At 45.6% G+C, this 15,556-nt stretch overlaps 34 non-coding genes across 34 annotated transcripts; all 34 read right to left on the bottom strand.

Annotated features, from left to right (window-relative positions):
* Nucleotides 1-6: 6 nt before the first annotated feature.
* On the bottom strand, nucleotides 7-125 carry LOC134115360 (5S ribosomal RNA). Its single transcript, XR_009947722.1, has one exon. It is a non-coding gene; the product is annotated as a 5S ribosomal RNA (ribosomal RNA).
* A 344-nt stretch (nucleotides 126-469) lies between these two features.
* On the bottom strand, nucleotides 470-588 carry LOC134115887 (5S ribosomal RNA). Its single transcript, XR_009948238.1, has one exon. It is a non-coding gene; the product is annotated as a 5S ribosomal RNA (ribosomal RNA).
* Nucleotides 589-927: 339 nt separating this feature from the next.
* On the bottom strand, nucleotides 928-1,046 carry LOC134115537 (5S ribosomal RNA). Its single transcript, XR_009947900.1, has one exon. It is a non-coding gene; the product is annotated as a 5S ribosomal RNA (ribosomal RNA).
* A 339-nt stretch (nucleotides 1,047-1,385) lies between these two features.
* LOC134115359 (5S ribosomal RNA) lies at nucleotides 1,386-1,504 on the bottom strand. The gene has a single exon (XR_009947721.1). It is a non-coding gene; the product is annotated as a 5S ribosomal RNA (ribosomal RNA).
* Nucleotides 1,505-1,848: 344 nt separating this feature from the next.
* Nucleotides 1,849-1,967, bottom strand: LOC134115358 (5S ribosomal RNA). Its single transcript, XR_009947720.1, has one exon. It is a non-coding gene; the product is annotated as a 5S ribosomal RNA (ribosomal RNA).
* A 344-nt stretch (nucleotides 1,968-2,311) lies between these two features.
* LOC134115536 (5S ribosomal RNA) lies at nucleotides 2,312-2,430 on the bottom strand. The gene has a single exon (XR_009947899.1). It is a non-coding gene; the product is annotated as a 5S ribosomal RNA (ribosomal RNA).
* A 339-nt stretch (nucleotides 2,431-2,769) lies between these two features.
* LOC134115357 (5S ribosomal RNA) lies at nucleotides 2,770-2,888 on the bottom strand. Its single transcript, XR_009947719.1, has one exon. It is a non-coding gene; the product is annotated as a 5S ribosomal RNA (ribosomal RNA).
* A 344-nt stretch (nucleotides 2,889-3,232) lies between these two features.
* LOC134115886 (5S ribosomal RNA) lies at nucleotides 3,233-3,351 on the bottom strand. Its single transcript, XR_009948237.1, has one exon. It is a non-coding gene; the product is annotated as a 5S ribosomal RNA (ribosomal RNA).
* Nucleotides 3,352-3,690: 339 nt separating this feature from the next.
* Nucleotides 3,691-3,809, bottom strand: LOC134115651 (5S ribosomal RNA). The gene has a single exon (XR_009948013.1). It is a non-coding gene; the product is annotated as a 5S ribosomal RNA (ribosomal RNA).
* Nucleotides 3,810-4,153: 344 nt separating this feature from the next.
* LOC134115885 (5S ribosomal RNA) lies at nucleotides 4,154-4,272 on the bottom strand. The gene has a single exon (XR_009948236.1). It is a non-coding gene; the product is annotated as a 5S ribosomal RNA (ribosomal RNA).
* A 339-nt stretch (nucleotides 4,273-4,611) lies between these two features.
* Nucleotides 4,612-4,730, bottom strand: LOC134115884 (5S ribosomal RNA). The gene has a single exon (XR_009948235.1). It is a non-coding gene; the product is annotated as a 5S ribosomal RNA (ribosomal RNA).
* Nucleotides 4,731-5,069: 339 nt separating this feature from the next.
* LOC134115356 (5S ribosomal RNA) lies at nucleotides 5,070-5,188 on the bottom strand. Its single transcript, XR_009947718.1, has one exon. It is a non-coding gene; the product is annotated as a 5S ribosomal RNA (ribosomal RNA).
* A 344-nt stretch (nucleotides 5,189-5,532) lies between these two features.
* LOC134115535 (5S ribosomal RNA) lies at nucleotides 5,533-5,651 on the bottom strand. Its single transcript, XR_009947898.1, has one exon. It is a non-coding gene; the product is annotated as a 5S ribosomal RNA (ribosomal RNA).
* A 339-nt stretch (nucleotides 5,652-5,990) lies between these two features.
* Nucleotides 5,991-6,109, bottom strand: LOC134115355 (5S ribosomal RNA). The gene has a single exon (XR_009947717.1). It is a non-coding gene; the product is annotated as a 5S ribosomal RNA (ribosomal RNA).
* Nucleotides 6,110-6,453: 344 nt separating this feature from the next.
* On the bottom strand, nucleotides 6,454-6,572 carry LOC134115354 (5S ribosomal RNA). Its single transcript, XR_009947716.1, has one exon. It is a non-coding gene; the product is annotated as a 5S ribosomal RNA (ribosomal RNA).
* Nucleotides 6,573-6,916: 344 nt separating this feature from the next.
* On the bottom strand, nucleotides 6,917-7,035 carry LOC134115708 (5S ribosomal RNA). Its single transcript, XR_009948071.1, has one exon. It is a non-coding gene; the product is annotated as a 5S ribosomal RNA (ribosomal RNA).
* A 339-nt stretch (nucleotides 7,036-7,374) lies between these two features.
* LOC134115353 (5S ribosomal RNA) lies at nucleotides 7,375-7,493 on the bottom strand. Its single transcript, XR_009947715.1, has one exon. It is a non-coding gene; the product is annotated as a 5S ribosomal RNA (ribosomal RNA).
* A 344-nt stretch (nucleotides 7,494-7,837) lies between these two features.
* Nucleotides 7,838-7,956, bottom strand: LOC134115883 (5S ribosomal RNA). The gene has a single exon (XR_009948234.1). It is a non-coding gene; the product is annotated as a 5S ribosomal RNA (ribosomal RNA).
* Nucleotides 7,957-8,295: 339 nt separating this feature from the next.
* Nucleotides 8,296-8,414, bottom strand: LOC134115534 (5S ribosomal RNA). Its single transcript, XR_009947897.1, has one exon. It is a non-coding gene; the product is annotated as a 5S ribosomal RNA (ribosomal RNA).
* A 339-nt stretch (nucleotides 8,415-8,753) lies between these two features.
* LOC134115351 (5S ribosomal RNA) lies at nucleotides 8,754-8,872 on the bottom strand. The gene has a single exon (XR_009947713.1). It is a non-coding gene; the product is annotated as a 5S ribosomal RNA (ribosomal RNA).
* Nucleotides 8,873-9,216: 344 nt separating this feature from the next.
* Nucleotides 9,217-9,335, bottom strand: LOC134115350 (5S ribosomal RNA). The gene has a single exon (XR_009947712.1). It is a non-coding gene; the product is annotated as a 5S ribosomal RNA (ribosomal RNA).
* Nucleotides 9,336-9,679: 344 nt separating this feature from the next.
* Nucleotides 9,680-9,798, bottom strand: LOC134115533 (5S ribosomal RNA). Its single transcript, XR_009947896.1, has one exon. It is a non-coding gene; the product is annotated as a 5S ribosomal RNA (ribosomal RNA).
* A 339-nt stretch (nucleotides 9,799-10,137) lies between these two features.
* Nucleotides 10,138-10,256, bottom strand: LOC134115349 (5S ribosomal RNA). Its single transcript, XR_009947711.1, has one exon. It is a non-coding gene; the product is annotated as a 5S ribosomal RNA (ribosomal RNA).
* Nucleotides 10,257-10,600: 344 nt separating this feature from the next.
* Nucleotides 10,601-10,719, bottom strand: LOC134115881 (5S ribosomal RNA). Its single transcript, XR_009948232.1, has one exon. It is a non-coding gene; the product is annotated as a 5S ribosomal RNA (ribosomal RNA).
* A 339-nt stretch (nucleotides 10,720-11,058) lies between these two features.
* LOC134115650 (5S ribosomal RNA) lies at nucleotides 11,059-11,177 on the bottom strand. Its single transcript, XR_009948012.1, has one exon. It is a non-coding gene; the product is annotated as a 5S ribosomal RNA (ribosomal RNA).
* A 344-nt stretch (nucleotides 11,178-11,521) lies between these two features.
* Nucleotides 11,522-11,640, bottom strand: LOC134115880 (5S ribosomal RNA). The gene has a single exon (XR_009948231.1). It is a non-coding gene; the product is annotated as a 5S ribosomal RNA (ribosomal RNA).
* A 339-nt stretch (nucleotides 11,641-11,979) lies between these two features.
* On the bottom strand, nucleotides 11,980-12,098 carry LOC134115649 (5S ribosomal RNA). The gene has a single exon (XR_009948011.1). It is a non-coding gene; the product is annotated as a 5S ribosomal RNA (ribosomal RNA).
* A 344-nt stretch (nucleotides 12,099-12,442) lies between these two features.
* On the bottom strand, nucleotides 12,443-12,561 carry LOC134115879 (5S ribosomal RNA). Its single transcript, XR_009948230.1, has one exon. It is a non-coding gene; the product is annotated as a 5S ribosomal RNA (ribosomal RNA).
* Nucleotides 12,562-12,900: 339 nt separating this feature from the next.
* On the bottom strand, nucleotides 12,901-13,019 carry LOC134115648 (5S ribosomal RNA). Its single transcript, XR_009948010.1, has one exon. It is a non-coding gene; the product is annotated as a 5S ribosomal RNA (ribosomal RNA).
* A 344-nt stretch (nucleotides 13,020-13,363) lies between these two features.
* LOC134116135 (5S ribosomal RNA) lies at nucleotides 13,364-13,482 on the bottom strand. The gene has a single exon (XR_009948484.1). It is a non-coding gene; the product is annotated as a 5S ribosomal RNA (ribosomal RNA).
* Nucleotides 13,483-13,821: 339 nt separating this feature from the next.
* On the bottom strand, nucleotides 13,822-13,940 carry LOC134115647 (5S ribosomal RNA). The gene has a single exon (XR_009948009.1). It is a non-coding gene; the product is annotated as a 5S ribosomal RNA (ribosomal RNA).
* Nucleotides 13,941-14,284: 344 nt separating this feature from the next.
* On the bottom strand, nucleotides 14,285-14,403 carry LOC134115878 (5S ribosomal RNA). Its single transcript, XR_009948229.1, has one exon. It is a non-coding gene; the product is annotated as a 5S ribosomal RNA (ribosomal RNA).
* Nucleotides 14,404-14,742: 339 nt separating this feature from the next.
* LOC134115348 (5S ribosomal RNA) lies at nucleotides 14,743-14,861 on the bottom strand. Its single transcript, XR_009947710.1, has one exon. It is a non-coding gene; the product is annotated as a 5S ribosomal RNA (ribosomal RNA).
* Nucleotides 14,862-15,205: 344 nt separating this feature from the next.
* On the bottom strand, nucleotides 15,206-15,324 carry LOC134115877 (5S ribosomal RNA). Its single transcript, XR_009948228.1, has one exon. It is a non-coding gene; the product is annotated as a 5S ribosomal RNA (ribosomal RNA).
* Nucleotides 15,325-15,556: the final 232 nt, after the last annotated feature.

Raw genomic sequence — 15,556 nt, 5'->3', positions numbered from 1 at the left:
TGAAAAAGCTTACGGCACCTGGGATTCCCAGGCGGTCTTCCATCCAGGTACTAACCAGGCCCTGCTCTGCTTAGCTTCCGAGATCAGACGAGATCGGGCGGAACCAGAGAGGTATGGACGTAAGCTGCTTTTCATCTTTTTCCTAATCCTTTAAAACGTGTCAAAGATAATCAGAAGTTTCTTTTTCTAAAATTGAAGCAGTTGTTAGCATTGGCAAGAGAGGTTCCTAAAGCCTGAAGGTAACTTTACTTTTCTTCACTGGCAATTCTAACATGTTGGGTTAGCACCTGTATTTCAACGGCTAAATTACAAACAACAGTATGCCAATCGTAAATGTTGACCAACACTAATTTAGCAATCATGAAACGGAATCATTTTGGATAATATTGTCTAATTTCCTTTCATATCCAACGTTAAAACAGGTGTACAATCTGCGGCGCTCGGCGGCTTTCGGAGAGAGAAGTGAAAAAGCTTACGGCACCTGGGATTCCCAGGCGGTCTTCCATCCAGGTACTAACCAGGCCCTGCTCTGCTTAGCTTCCGAGATCAGACGAGATCGGGCGGAACCAGAGAGGTATGGCCGTAAGCTGCTTTTTATCTTTTTCCTAATCCTTTATAATGCGTCAATGAATTATGACACGCCAGCCGTTGGCATCTTTGTGTGGGTTAAATAAGGGTATGCAAAGAAGGCTGTGACATCCCATGCCGAAAATTGGATGGACTAGAGAAGACCCGCCCAGGAGTCCCAGCCAATCGGTGAATGGCCATTGCAGTCCCCGCCACCTCAAATGGCCTGACGATGGTACGGACGTAAGCCACCTTTCATCTTCTTCCTATTGCATCTCTTCTACAATGTGAATTTTTTTTTACAATTGTGTAGGTGTACAATTTACGGCGCTGGGCGGCTTTCGGAGAGAGAAGTGAAAAAGCTTACGGCACCTGGGATTCCCAGGCGGTCTTCCATCCAGGTACTAACCAGGCCCTGCTCTGCTTAGCTTCCGAGATCAGACGAGATCAGGCGGAACCAGAGAGGTATGGCCGTAAGATGCTTTTTATCTTTTTCCTAATCCTTTATAATGCGTCAATGAATTATGACACGCCTGCCGTTGGCATCTTTGTGTGGGTTAAATAAGGGTATGCAAAGAAGGCTGTGACATCCCATGCCGAAAATTGGATGGACTAGAGAAGACCCGCCCAGGGGTCCCAGCCAATCGGTGAATGGCCATTGCAGTCCCCGCCACCTCAAATGGCCTGACGATGGTACGGACGTAAGCCACCTTTCATCTTCTTCCTATTGCATCTCTTCTACCATGTGAAATTTTTTTTACAATTGTGTAGGTGTACAATTTACGGCGCTGGGCGGCTTTCGGAGAGAGAAGTGAAAAAGCTTACGGCACCTGGGATTCCCAGGCGGTCTTCCATCCAGGTACTAACCAGGCCCTGCTCTGCTTAGCTTCCGAGATCAGACGAGATCGGGCGGAACCAGAGAGGTATGGACGTAAGCTGCTTTTCATCTTTTTCCTAATCCTTTAAAACGTGTCAAAGATAATCAGAAGTTTCTTTTTCTAAAATTGAAGCAGTTGTTAGCATTGGCAAGAGAGGTTCCTAAAGCCTGAAGGTAACTTTACTTTTCTTCACTGGCAATTCTAACATGTTGGGTTAGCACCTGTATTTCAACGGCTAAATTACAAACAACAGTATGCCAATCGTAAATGTTGACCAACACTAATTTAGCAATCATGAAACGGAATCATTTTGGATAATATTGTCTAATTTCCTTTCATATCCAACGTTAAAACAGGTGTACAATCTGCGGCGCTCGGCGGCTTTCGGAGAGAGAAGTGAAAAAGCTTACGGCACCTGGGATTCCCAGGCGGTCTTCCATCCAGGTACTAACCAGGCCCTGCTCTGCTTAGCTTCCGAGATCAGACGAGATCGGGCGGAACCAGAGAGGTATGGACGTAAGCTGCTTTTCATCTTTTTCCTAATCCTTTAAAACGTGTCAAAGATAATCAGAAGTTTCTTTTTCTAAAATTGAAGCAGTTGTTAGCATTGGCAAGAGAGGTTCCTAAAGCCTGAAGGTAACTTTACTTTTCTTCACTGGCAATTCTAACATGTTGGGTTAGCACCTGTATTTCAACGGCTAAATTACAAACAACAGTATGCCAATCGTAAATGTTGACCAACACTAATTTAGCAATCATGAAACGGAATCATTTTGGATAATATTGTCTAATTTCCTTTCATATCCAACGTTAAAACAGGTGTACAATCTGCGGCGCTCGGCGGCTTTCGGAGAGAGAAGTGAAAAAGCTTACGGCACCTGGGATTCCCAGGCGGTCTTCCATCCAGGTACTAACCAGGCCCTGCTCTGCTTAGCTTCCGAGATCAGACGAGATCAGGCGGAACCAGAGAGGTATGGCCGTAAGATGCTTTTTATCTTTTTCCTAATCCTTTATAATGCGTCAATGAATTATGACACGCCTGCCGTTGGCATCTTTGTGTGGGTTAAATAAGGGTATGCAAAGAAGGCTGTGACATCCCATGCCGAAAATTGGATGGACTAGAGAAGACCCGCCCAGGGGTCCCAGCCAATCGGTGAATGGCCATTGCAGTCCCCGCCACCTCAAATGGCCTGACGATGGTACGGACGTAAGCCACCTTTCATCTTCTTCCTATTGCATCTCTTCTACCATGTGAAATTTTTTTTACAATTGTGTAGGTGTACAATTTACGGCGCTGGGCGGCTTTCGGAGAGAGAAGTGAAAAAGCTTACGGCACCTGGGATTCCCAGGCGGTCTTCCATCCAGGTACTAACCAGGCCCTGCTCTGCTTAGCTTCCGAGATCAGACGAGATCGGGCGGAACCAGAGAGGTATGGACGTAAGCTGCTTTTCATCTTTTTCCTAATCCTTTAAAACGTGTCAAAGATAATCAGAAGTTTCTTTTTCTAAAATTGAAGCAGTTGTTAGCATTGGCAAGAGAGGTTCCTAAAGCCTGAAGGTAACTTTACTTTTCTTCACTGGCAATTCTAACATGTTGGGTTAGCACCTGTATTTCAACGGCTAAATTACAAACAACAGTATGCCAATCGTAAATGTTGACCAACACTAATTTAGCAATCATGAAACGGAATCATTTTGGATAATATTGTCTAATTTCCTTTCATATCCAACGTTAAAACAGGTGTACAATCTGCGGCGCTCGGCGGCTTTCGGAGAGAGAAGTGAAAAAGCTTACGGCACCTGGGATTCCCAGGCGGTCTTCCATCCAGGTACTAACCAGGCCCTGCTCTGCTTAGCTTCCGAGATCAGACGAGATCGGGCGGAACCAGAGAGGTATGGCCGTAAGCTGCTTTTTATCTTTTTCCTAATCCTTTATAATGCGTCAATGAATTATGACACGCCAGCCGTTGGCATCTTTGTGTGGGTTAAATAAGGGTATGCAAAGAAGGCTGTGACATCCCATGCCGAAAATTGGATGGACTAGAGAAGACCCGCCCAGGAGTCCCAGCCAATCGGTGAATGGCCATTGCAGTCCCCGCCACCTCAAATGGCCTGACGATGGTACGGACGTAAGCCACCTTTCATCTTCTTCCTATTGCATCTCTTCTACAATGTGAATTTTTTTTTACAATTGTGTAGGTGTACAATCTACGGCGCTGGGCGGCTTTCAGAGAGAGAAGTGAAAAAGCTTACGGCACCTGGGATTCCCAGGCGGTCTTCCATCCAGGTACTAACCAGGCCCTGCTCTGCTTAGCTTCCGAGAACAGACGAGATCGGGCGGAACCAGAGAGGTATGGACGTAAGCTGCTTTTCATCTTTTTCCTAATCCTTTAAAACGTGTCAAAGATAATCAGAAGTTTCTTTTTCTAAAATTGAAGCAGTTGTTAGCATTGGCAAGAGAGGTTCCTAAAGCCTGAAGGTAACTTTACTTTTCTTCACTGGCAATTCTAACATGTTGGGTTAGCACCTGTATTTCAACGGCTAAATTACAAACAACAGTATGCCAATCGTAAATGTTGACCAACACTAATTTAGCAATCATGAAACGGAATCATTTTGGATAATATTGTCTAATTTCCTTTCATATCCAACGTTAAAACAGGTGTACAATCTGCGGCGCTCGGCGGCTTTCGGAGAGAGAAGTGAAAAAGCTTACGGCACCTGGGATTCCCAGGCGGTCTTCCATCCAGGTACTAACCAGGCCCTGCTCTGCTTAGCTTCCGAGATCAGACGAGATCGGGCGGAACCAGAGAGGTATGGCCGTAAGCTGCTTTTTATCTTTTTCCTAATCCTTTATAATGCGTCAATGAATTATGACACGCCAGCCGTTGGCATCTTTGTGTGGGTTAAATAAGGGTATGCAAAGAAGGCTGTGACATCCCATGCCGAAAATTGGATGGACTAGAGAAGACCCGCCCAGGAGTCCCAGCCAATCGGTGAATGGCCATTGCAGTCCCCGCCACCTCAAATGGCCTGACGATGGTACGGACGTAAGCCACCTTTCATCTTCTTCCTATTGCATCTCTTCTACAATGTGAATTTTTTTTTACAATTGTGTAGGTGTACAATTTACGGCGCTGGGCGGCTTTCGGAGAGAGAAGTGAAAAAGCTTACGGCACCTGGGATTCCCAGGCGGTCTTCCATCCAGGTACTAACCAGGCCCTGCTCTGCTTAGCTTCCGAGATCAGACGAGATCGGGCGGAACCAGAGAGGTATGGCCGTAAGCTGCTTTTTATCTTTTTCCTAATCCTTTATAATGCGTCAATGAATTATGACACGCCAGCCGTTGGCATCTTTGTGTGGGTTAAATAAGGGTATGCAAAGAAGGCTGTGACATCCCATGCCGAAAATTGGATGGACTAGAGAAGACCCGCCCAGGAGTCCCAGCCAATCGGTGAATGGCCATTGCAGTCCCCGCCACCTCAAATGGCCTGACGATGGTATGGACGTAAGCCACCTTTCATCTTCTTCCTATTGCATCTCTTCTACCATGTGAAATTTTTTTTACAATTGTGTAGGTGTACAATTTACGGCGCTGGGCGGCTTTCGGAGAGAGAAGTGAAAAAGCTTACGGCACCTGGGATTCCCAGGCGGTCTTCCATCCAGGTACTAACCAGGCCCTGCTCTGCTTAGCTTCCGAGATCAGACGAGATCGGGCGGAACCAGAGAGGTATGGACGTAAGCTGCTTTTCATCTTTTTCCTAATCCTTTAAAACGTGTCAAAGATAATCAGAAGTTTCTTTTTCTAAAATTGAAGCAGTTCTTAGCATTGGCAAGAGAGGTTCCTAAAGCCTGAAGGTAACTTTACTTTTCTTCACTGGCAATTCTAACATGTTGGGTTAGCACCTGTATTTCAACGGCTAAATTACAAACAACAGTATGCCAATCGTAAATGTTGACCAACACTAATTTAGCAATCATGAAACGGAATCATTTTGGATAATATTGTCTAATTTCCTTTCATATCCAACGTTAAAACAGGTGTACAATCTGCGGCGCTCGGCGGCTTTCGGAGAGAGAAGTGAAAAAGCTTACGGCACCTGGGATTCCCAGGCGGTCTTCCATCCAGGTACTAACCAGGCCCTGCTCTGCTTAGCTTCCGAGATCAGACGAGATCAGGCGGAACCAGAGAGGTATGGCCGTAAGATGCTTTTTATCTTTTTCCTAATCCTTTATAATGCGTCAATGAATTATGACACGCCTGCCGTTGGCATCTTTGTGTGGGTTAAATAAGGGTATGCAAAGAAGGCTGTGACATCCCATGCCGAAAATTGGATGGACTAGAGAAGACCCGCCCAGGGGTCCCAGCCAATCGGTGAATGGCCATTGCAGTCCCCGCCACCTCAAATGGCCTGACGATGGTACGGACGTAAGCCACCTTTCATCTTCTTCCTATTGCATCTCTTCTACCATGTGAAATTTTTTTTACAATTGTGTAGGTGTACAATTTACGGCGCTGGGCGGCTTTCGGAGAGAGAAGTGAAAAAGCTTACGGCACCTGGGATTCCCAGGCGGTCTTCCATCCAGGTACTAACCAGGCCCTGCTCTGCTTAGCTTCCGAGATCAGACGAGATCGGGCGGAACCAGAGAGGTATGGACGTAAGCTGCTTTTCATCTTTTTCCTAATCCTTTAAAACGTGTCAAAGATAATCAGAAGTTTCTTTTTCTAAAATTGAAGCAGTTGTTAGCATTGGCAAGAGAGGTTCCTAAAGCCTGAAGGTAACTTTACTTTTCTTCACTGGCAATTCTAACATGTTGGGTTAGCACCTGTATTTCAACGGCTAAATTACAAACAACAGTATGCCAATCGTAAATGTTGACCAACACTAATTTAGCAATCATGAAACGGAATCATTTTGGATAATATTGTCTAATTTCCTTTCATATCCAACGTTAAAACAGGTGTACAATCTGCGGCGCTCGGCGGCTTTCGGAGAGAGAAGTGAAAAAGCTTACGGCACCTGGGATTCCCAGGCGGTCTTCCATCCAGGTACTAACCAGGCCCTGCTCTGCTTAGCTTCCGAGATCAGACGAGATCGGGCGGAACCAGAGAGGTATGGACGTAAGCTGCTTTTCATCTTTTTCCTAATCCTTTAAAACGTGTCAAAGATAATCAGAAGTTTCTTTTTCTAAAATTGAAGCAGTTGTTAGCATTGGCAAGAGAGGTTCCTAAAGCCTGAAGGTAACTTTACTTTTCTTCACTGGCAATTCTAACATGTTGGGTTAGCACCTGTATTTCAACGGCTAAATTACAAACAACAGTATGCCAATCGTAAATGTTGACCAACACTAATTTAGCAATCATGAAACGGAATCATTTTGGATAATATTGTCTAATTTCCTTTCATATCCAACGTTAAAACAGGTGTACAATCTGCGGCGCTCGGCGGCTTTCGGAGAGAGAAGTGAAAAAGCTTACGGCACCTGGGATTCCCAGGCGGTCTTCCATCCAGGTACTAACCAGGCCCTGCTCTGCTTAGCTTTCGAGATCAGACGAGATCAGGCGGAACCAGAGAGGTATGGCCGTAAGATGCTTTTTATCTTTTTCCTAATCCTTTATAATGCGTCAATGAATTATGACACGCCTGCCGTTGGCATCTTTGTGTGGGTTAAATAAGGGTATGCAAAGAAGGCTGTGACATCCCATGCCGAAAATTGGATGGACTAGAGAAGACCCGCCCAGGGGTCCCAGCCAATCGGTGAATGGCCATTGCAGTCCCCGCCACCTCAAATGGCCTGACGATGGTACGGACGTAAGCCACCTTTCATCTTCTTCCTATTGCATCTCTTCTACCATGTGAAATTTTTTTTACAATTGTGTAGGTGTACAATTTACGGCGCTGGGCGGCTTTCGGAGAGAGAAGTGAAAAAGCTTACGGCACCTGGGATTCCCAGGCGGTCTTCCATCCAGGTACTAACCAGGCCCTGCTCTGCTTAGCTTCCGAGATCAGACGAGATCGGGCGGAACCAGAGAGGTATGGACGTAAGCTGCTTTTCATCTTTTTCCTAATCCTTTAAAACGTGTCAAAGATAATCAGAAGTTTCTTTTTCTAAAATTGAAGCAGTTGTTAGCATTGGCAAGAGAGGTTCCTAAAGCCTGAAGGTAACTTTACTTTTCTTCACTGGCAATTCTAACATGTTGGGTTAGCACCTGTATTTCAACGGCTAAATTACAAACAACAGTATGCCAATCGTAAATGTTGACCAACACTAATTTAGCAATCATGAAACGGAATCATTTTGGATAATATTGTCTAATTTCCTTTCATATCCAACGTTAAAACAGGTGTACAATCTGCGGCGCTCGGCGGCTTTCGGAGAGAGAAGTGAAAAAGCTTACGGCACCTGGGATTCCCAGGCGGTCTTCCATCCAGGTACTAACCAGGCCCTGCTCTGCTTAGCTTCCGAGATCAGACGAGATCGGGCGGAACCAGAGAGGTATGGCCGTAAGCTGCTTTTTATCTTTTTCCTAATCCTTTATAATGCGTCAATGAATTATGACACGCCAGCCGTTGGCATCTTTGTGTGGGTTAAATAAGGGTATGCAAAGAAGGCTGTGACATCCCATGCCGAAAATTGGATGGACTAGAGAAGACCCGCCCAGGAGTCCCAGCCAATCGGTGAATGGCCATTGCAGTCCCCGCCACCTCAAATGGCCTGACGATGGTACGGACGTAAGCCACCTTTCATCTTCTTCCTATTGCATCTCTTCTACAATGTGAATTTTTTTTTACAATTGTGTAGGTGTACAATTTACGGCGCTGGGCGGCTTTCGGAGAGAGAAGTGAAAAAGCTTACGGCACCTGGGATTCCCAGGCGGTCTTCCATCCAGGTACTAACCAGGCCCTGCTCTGCTTAGCTTCCGAGATCAGACGAGATCAGGCGGAACCAGAGAGGTATGGCCGTAAGATGCTTTTTATCTTTTTCCTAATCCTTTATAATGCGTCAATGAATTATGACACGCCTGCCGTTGGCATCTTTGTGTGGGTTAAATAAGGGTATGCAAAGAAGGCTGTGACATCCCATGCCGAAAATTGGATGGACTAGAGAAGACCCGCCCAGGGGTCCCAGCCAATCGGTGAATGGCCATTGCAGTCCCCGCCACCTCAAATGGCCTGACGATGGTACGGACGTAAGCCACCTTTCATCTTCTTCCTATTGCATCTCTTCTACCATGTGAAATTTTTTTTACAATTGTGTAGGTGTACAATTTACGGCGCTGGGCGGCTTTCGGAGAGAGAAGTGAAAAAGCTTACGGCACCTGGGATTCCCAGGCGGTCTTCCATCCAGGTACTAACCAGGCCCTGCTCTGCTTAGCTTCCGAGATCAGACGAGATCGGGCGGAACCAGAGAGGTATGGACGTAAGCTGCTTTTCATCTTTTTCCTAATCCTTTAAAACGTGTCAAAGATAATCAGAAGTTTCTTTTTCTAAAATTGAAGCAGTTGTTAGCATTGGCAAGAGAGGTTCCTAAAGCCTGAAGGTAACTTTACTTTTCTTCACTGGCAATTCTAACATGTTGGGTTAGCACCTGTATTTCAACGGCTAAATTACAAACAACAGTATGCCAATCGTAAATGTTGACCAACACTAATTTAGCAATCATGAAACGGAATCATTTTGGATAATATTGTCTAATTTCCTTTCATATCCAACGTTAAAACAGGTGTACAATCTGCGGCGCTCGGCGGCTTTCGGAGAGAGAAGTGAAAAAGCTTACGGCACCTGGGATTCCCAGGCGGTCTTCCATCCAGGTACTAACCAGGCCCTGCTCTGCTTAGCTTCCGAGATCAGACGAGATCGGGCGGAACCAGAGAGGTATGGACGTAAGCTGCTTTTCATCTTTTTCCTAATCCTTTAAAACGTGTCAAAGATAATCAGAAGTTTCTTTTTCTAAAATTGAAGCAGTTGTTAGCATTGGCAAGAGAGGTTCCTAAAGCCTGAAGGTAACTTTACTTTTCTTCACTGGCAATTCTAACATGTTGGGTTAGCACCTGTATTTCAACGGCTAAATTACAAACAACAGTATGCCAATCGTAAATGTTGACCAACACTAATTTAGCAATCATGAAACGGAATCATTTTGGATAATATTGTCTAATTTCCTTTCATATCCAACGTTAAAACAGGTGTACAATCTGCGGCGCTCGGCGGCTTTCGGAGAGAGAAGTGAAAAAGCTTACGGCACCTGGGATTCCCAGGCGGTCTTCCATCCAGGTACTAACCAGGCCCTGCTCTGCTTAGCTTCCGAGATCAGACGAGATCAGGCGGAACCAGAGAGGTATGGCCGTAAGATGCTTTTTATCTTTTTCCTAATCCTTTATAATGCGTCAATGAATTATGACACGCCTGCCGTTGGCATCTTTGTGTGGGTTAAATAAGGGTATGCAAAGAAGGCTGTGACATCCCATGCCGAAAATTGGATGGACTAGAGAAGACCCGCCCAGGGGTCCCAGCCAATCGGTGAATGGCCATTGCAGTCCCCGCCACCTCAAATGGCCTGACGATGGTACGGACGTAAGCCACCTTTCATCTTCTTCCTATTGCATCTCTTCTACCATGTGAAATTTTTTTTACAATTGTGTAGGTGTACAATTTACGGCGCTGGGCGGCTTTCGGAGAGAGAAGTGAAAAAGCTTACGGCACCTGGGATTCCCAGGCGGTCTTCCATCCAGGTACTAACCAGGCCCTGCTCTGCTTAGCTTCCGAGATCAGACGAGATCGGGCGGAACCAGAGAGGTATGGACGTAAGCTGCTTTTCATCTTTTTCCTAATCCTTTAAAACGTGTCAAAGATAATCAGAAGTTTCTTTTTCTAAAATTGAAGCAGTTGTTAGCATTGGCAAGAGAGGTTCCTAAAGCCTGAAGGTAACTTTACTTTTCTTCACTGGCAATTCTAACATGTTGGGTTAGCACCTGTATTTCAACGGCTAAATTACAAACAACAGTATGCCAATCGTAAATGTTGACCAACACTAATTTAGCAATCATGAAACGGAATCATTTTGGATAATATTGTCTAATTTCCTTTCATATCCAACGTTAAAACAGGTGTACAATCTGCGGCGCTCGGCGGCTTTCGGAGAGAGAAGTGAAAAAGCTTACGGCACCTGGGATTCCCAGGCGGTCTTCCATCCAGGTACTAACCAGGCCCTGCTCTGCTTAGCTTCCGAGATCAGACGAGATCGGGCGGAACCAGAGAGGTATGGCCGTAAGCTGCTTTTTATCTTTTTCCTAATCCTTTATAATGCGTCAATGAATTATGACACGCCAGCCGTTGGCATCTTTGTGTGGGTTAAATAAGGGTATGCAAAGAAGGCTGTGACATCCCATGCCGAAAATTGGATGGACTAGAGAAGACCCGCCCAGGAGTCCCAGCCAATCGGTGAATGGCCATTGCAGTCCCCGCCACCTCAAATGGCCTGACGATGGTACGGACGTAAGCCACCTTTCATCTTCTTCCTATTGCATCTCTTCTACAATGTGAATTTTTTTTTACAATTGTGTAGGTGTACAATCTACGGCGCTGGGCGGCTTTCAGAGAGAGAAGTGAAAAAGCTTACGGCACCTGGGATTCCCAGGCGGTCTTCCATCCAGGTACTAACCAGGCCCTGCTCTGCTTAGCTTCCGAGAACAGACGAGATCGGGCGGAACCAGAGAGGTATGGACGTAAGCTGCTTTTCATCTTTTTCCTAATCCTTTAAAACGTGTCAAAGATAATCAGAAGTTTCTTTTTCTAAAATTGAAGCAGTTGTTAGCATTGGCAAGAGAGGTTCCTAAAGCCTGAAGGTAACTTTACTTTTCTTCACTGGCAATTCTAACATGTTGGGTTAGCACCTGTATTTCAACGGCTAAATTACAAACAACAGTATGCCAATCGTAAATGTTGACCAACACTAATTTAGCAATCATGAAACGGAATCATTTTGGATAATATTGTCTAATTTCCTTTCATATCCAACGTTAAAACAGGTGTACAATCTGCGGCGCTCGGCGGCTTTCGGAGAGAGAAGTGAAAAAGCTTACGGCACCTGGGATTCCCAGGCGGTCTTCCATCCAGGTACTAACCAGGCCCTGCTCTGCTTAGCTTCCGAGATCAGACGAGATCGGGCGGAACCAGAGAGGTATGGCCGTAAGCTGCTTTTTATCTTTTTCCTAATCCTTTATAATGCGTCAATGAATTATGACACGCCAGCCGTTGGCATCTTTGTGTGGGTTAAATAAGGGTATGCAAAGAAGGCTGTGACATCCCATGCCGAAAATTGGATGGACTAGAGAAGACCCGCCCAGGAGTCCCAGCCAATCGGTGAATGGCCATTGCAGTCCCCGCCACCTCAAATGGCCTGACGATGGTACGGACGTAAGCCACCTTTCATCTTCTTCCTATTGCATCTCTTCTACAATGTGAATTTTTTTTTACAATTGTGTAGGTGTACAATCTACGGCGCTGGGCGGCTTTCAGAGAGAGAAGTGAAAAAGCTTACGGCACCTGGGATTCCCAGGCGGTCTTCCATCCAGGTACTAACCAGGCCCTGCTCTGCTTAGCTTCCGAGAACAGACGAGATCGGGCGGAACCAGAGAGGTATGGACGTAAGCTGCTTTTCATCTTTTTCCTAATCCTTTAAAACGTGTCAAAGATAATCAGAAGTTTCTTTTTCTAAAATTGAAGCAGTTGTTAGCATTGGCAAGAGAGGTTCCTAAAGCCTGAAGGTAACTTTACTTTTCTTCACTGGCAATTCTAACATGTTGGGTTAGCACCTGTATTTCAACGGCTAAATTACAAACAACAGTATGCCAATCGTAAATGTTGACCAACACTAATTTAGCAATCATGAAACGGAATCATTTTGGATAATATTGTCTAATTTCCTTTCATATCCAACGTTAAAACAGGTGTACAATCTGCGGCGCTCGGCGGCTTTCGGAGAGAGAAGTGAAAAAGCTTACGGCACCTGGGATTCCCAGGCGGTCTTCCATCCAGGTACTAACCAGGCCCTGCTCTGCTTAGCTTCCGAGATCAGACGAGATCGGGCGGAACCAGAGAGGTATGGCCGTAAGCTGCTTTTTATCTTTTTCCTAATCCTTTATAATGCGTCAATGAATTATGACACGCCAGCCGTTGGCATCTTTGTGTGGGTTAAATAAGGGTATGCAAAGAAGGCTGTGACATCCCATGCCGAAAATTGGATGGACTAGAGAAGACCCGCCCAGGAGTCCCAGCCAATCGGTGAATGGCCATTGCAGTCCCCGCCACCTCAAATGGCCTGACGATGGTACGGACGTAAGCCACCTTTCATCTTCTTCCTATTGCATCTCTTCTACAATGTGAATTTTTTTTTACAATTGTGTAGGTGTACAATCTACGGCGCTGGGCGGCTTTCAGAGAGAGAAGTGAAAAAGCTTACGGCACCTGGGATTCCCAGGCGGTCTTCCATCCAGGTACTAACCAGGCCCTGCTCTGCTTAGCTTCCGAGAACAGACGAGATCGGGCGGAACCAGAGAGGTATGGACGTAAGCTGCTTTTCATCTTTTTCCTAATCCTTTAAAACGTGTCAAAGATAATCAGAAGTTTCTTTTTCTAAAATTGAAGCAGTTCTTAGCATTGGCAAGAGAGGTTCCTAAAGCCTGAAGGTAACTTTACTTTTCTTCACTGGCAATTCTAACATGTTGGGTTAGCACCTGTATTTCAACGGCTAAATTACAAACAACAGTATGCCAATCGTAAATGTTGACCAACACTAATTTAGCAATCATGAAACGGAATCATTTTGGATAATATTGTCTAATTTCCTTTCATATCCAACGTTAAAACAGGTGTACAATCTGCGGCGCTCGGCGGCTTTCGGAGAGAGAAGTGAAAAAGCTTACGGCACCTGGGATTCCCAGGCGGTCTTCCATCCAGGTACTAACCAGGCCCTGCTCTGCTTAGCTTCCGAGATCAGACGAGATCGGGCTGAACCAGAGAGGTATGGCCGTAAGCTGCTTTTTATCTTTTTCCTAATCCTTTATAATGCGTCAATGAATTATGACACGCCAGCCGTTGGCATCTTTGTGTGGGTTAAATAAGGGTATGCAAAGAAGGCTGTGACATCCCATGCCGAAAATTGGATGGACTAGAGAAGACCCGCCCAGGAGTCCCAGCCAATCGGTGAATGGCCATTGCAGTCCCCGCCACCTCAAATGGCCTGACGATGGTACGGACGTAAGCCACCTTTCATCTTCTTCCTATTGCATCTCTTCTACAATGTGAATTTTTTTTTACAATTGTGTAGGTGTACAATCTACGGCGCTGGGCGGCTTTCAGAGAGAGAAGTGAAAAAGCTTACGGCACCTGGGATTCCCAGGCGGTCTTCCATCCAGGTACTAACCAGGCCCTGCTCTGCTTAGCTTCCGAGAACAGACGAGATCGGGCGGAACCAGAGAGGTATGGACGTAAGCTGCTTTTCATCTTTTTCCTAATCCTTTAAAACGTGTCAAAGATAATCAGAAGTTTCTTTTTCTAAAATTGAAGCAGTTCTTAGCATTGGCAAGAGAGGTTCCTAAAGCCTGAAGGTAACTTTACTTTTCTTCACTGGCAATTCTAACATGTTGGGTTAGCACCTGTATTTCAACGGCTAAATTACAAACAACAGTATGCCAATCGTAAATGTTGACCAACACTAATTTAGCAATCATGAAACGGAATCATTTTGGATAATATTGTCTAATTTCCTTTCATATCCAACGTTAAAACAGGTGTACAATCTGCGGCGCTCGGCGGCTTTCGGAGAGAGAAGTGAAAAAGCTTACGGCACCTGGGATTCCCAGGCGGTCTTCCATCCAGGTACTAACCAGGCCCTGCTCTGCTTAGCTTCCGAGATCAGACGAGATCGGGCGGAACCAGAGAGGTATGGCCGTAAGCTGCTTTTTATCTTTTTCCTAATCCTTTATAATGCGTCAATGAATTATGACACGCCAGCCGTTGGCATCTTTGTGTGGGTTAAATAAGGGTATGCAAAGAAGGCTGTGACATCCCATGCCGAAAATTGGATGGACTAGAGAAGACCCGCCCAGGAGTCCCAGCCAATCGGTGAATGGCCATTGCAGTCCCCGCCACCTCAAATGGCCTGACGATGGTATGGACGTAAGCCACCTTTCATCTTCTTCCTATTGCATCTCTTCTACAATGTGAAATTTTTTTTACAATTGTGTAGGTGTACAATTTACGGCGCTGGGCGGCTTTCAGAGAGAGAAGTGAAAAAGCTTACGGCACCTGGGATTCCCAGGCGGTCTTCCATCCAGGTACTAACCAGGCCCTGCTCTGCTTAGCTTCCGAGATCAGACGAGATCGGGCGGAACCAGAGAGGTATGGACGTAAGCTGCTTTTCATCTTTTTCCTAATCCTTTAAAACGTGTCAAAGATAATCAGAAGTTTCTTTTTCTAAAATTGAAGCAGTTGTTAGCATTGGCAAGAGAGGTTCCTAAAGCCTGAAGGTAACTTTACTTTTCTTCACTGGCAATTCTAACATGTTGGGTTAGCACCTGTATTTCAACGGCTAAATTACAAACAACAGTATGCCAATCGTAAATGTTGACCAACACTAATTTAGCAATCATGAAACGGAATCATTTTGGATAATATTGTCTAATTTCCTTTCATATCCAACGTTAAAACAGGTGTACAATCTGCGGCGCTCGGCGGCTTTCGGAGAGAGAAGTGAAAAAGCTTACGGCACCTGGGATTCCCAGGCGGTCTTCCATCCAGGTACTAACCAGGCCCTGCTCTGCTTAGCTTCCGAGATCAGACGAGATCGGGCGGAACCAGAGAGGTATGGCCGTAAGCTGCTTTTTATCTTTTTCCTAATCCTTTATAATGCGTCAATGAATTATGACACGCCAGCCGTTGGCATCTTTGTGTGGGTTAAATAAGGGTATGCAAAGAAGGCTGTGACATCCCATGCCGAAAATTGGATGGACTAGAGAAGACCCGCCCAGGAGTCCCAGCCAATCGGTGAATGGCCATTGCAGTCCCCGCCACCTCAAATGGCCTGACGATGGTACGGACGTAAGCCACC

The sequence above is a fragment of the Pungitius pungitius genome, unplaced genomic scaffold, assembly GCF_949316345.1.
Source record: "Pungitius pungitius unplaced genomic scaffold, fPunPun2.1 scaffold_36, whole genome shotgun sequence".
Classification (NCBI taxonomy): domain Eukaryota; kingdom Metazoa; phylum Chordata; class Actinopteri; order Perciformes; family Gasterosteidae; genus Pungitius; species Pungitius pungitius.
This window is presented reverse-complemented; position numbering and strand designations above follow the sequence as displayed.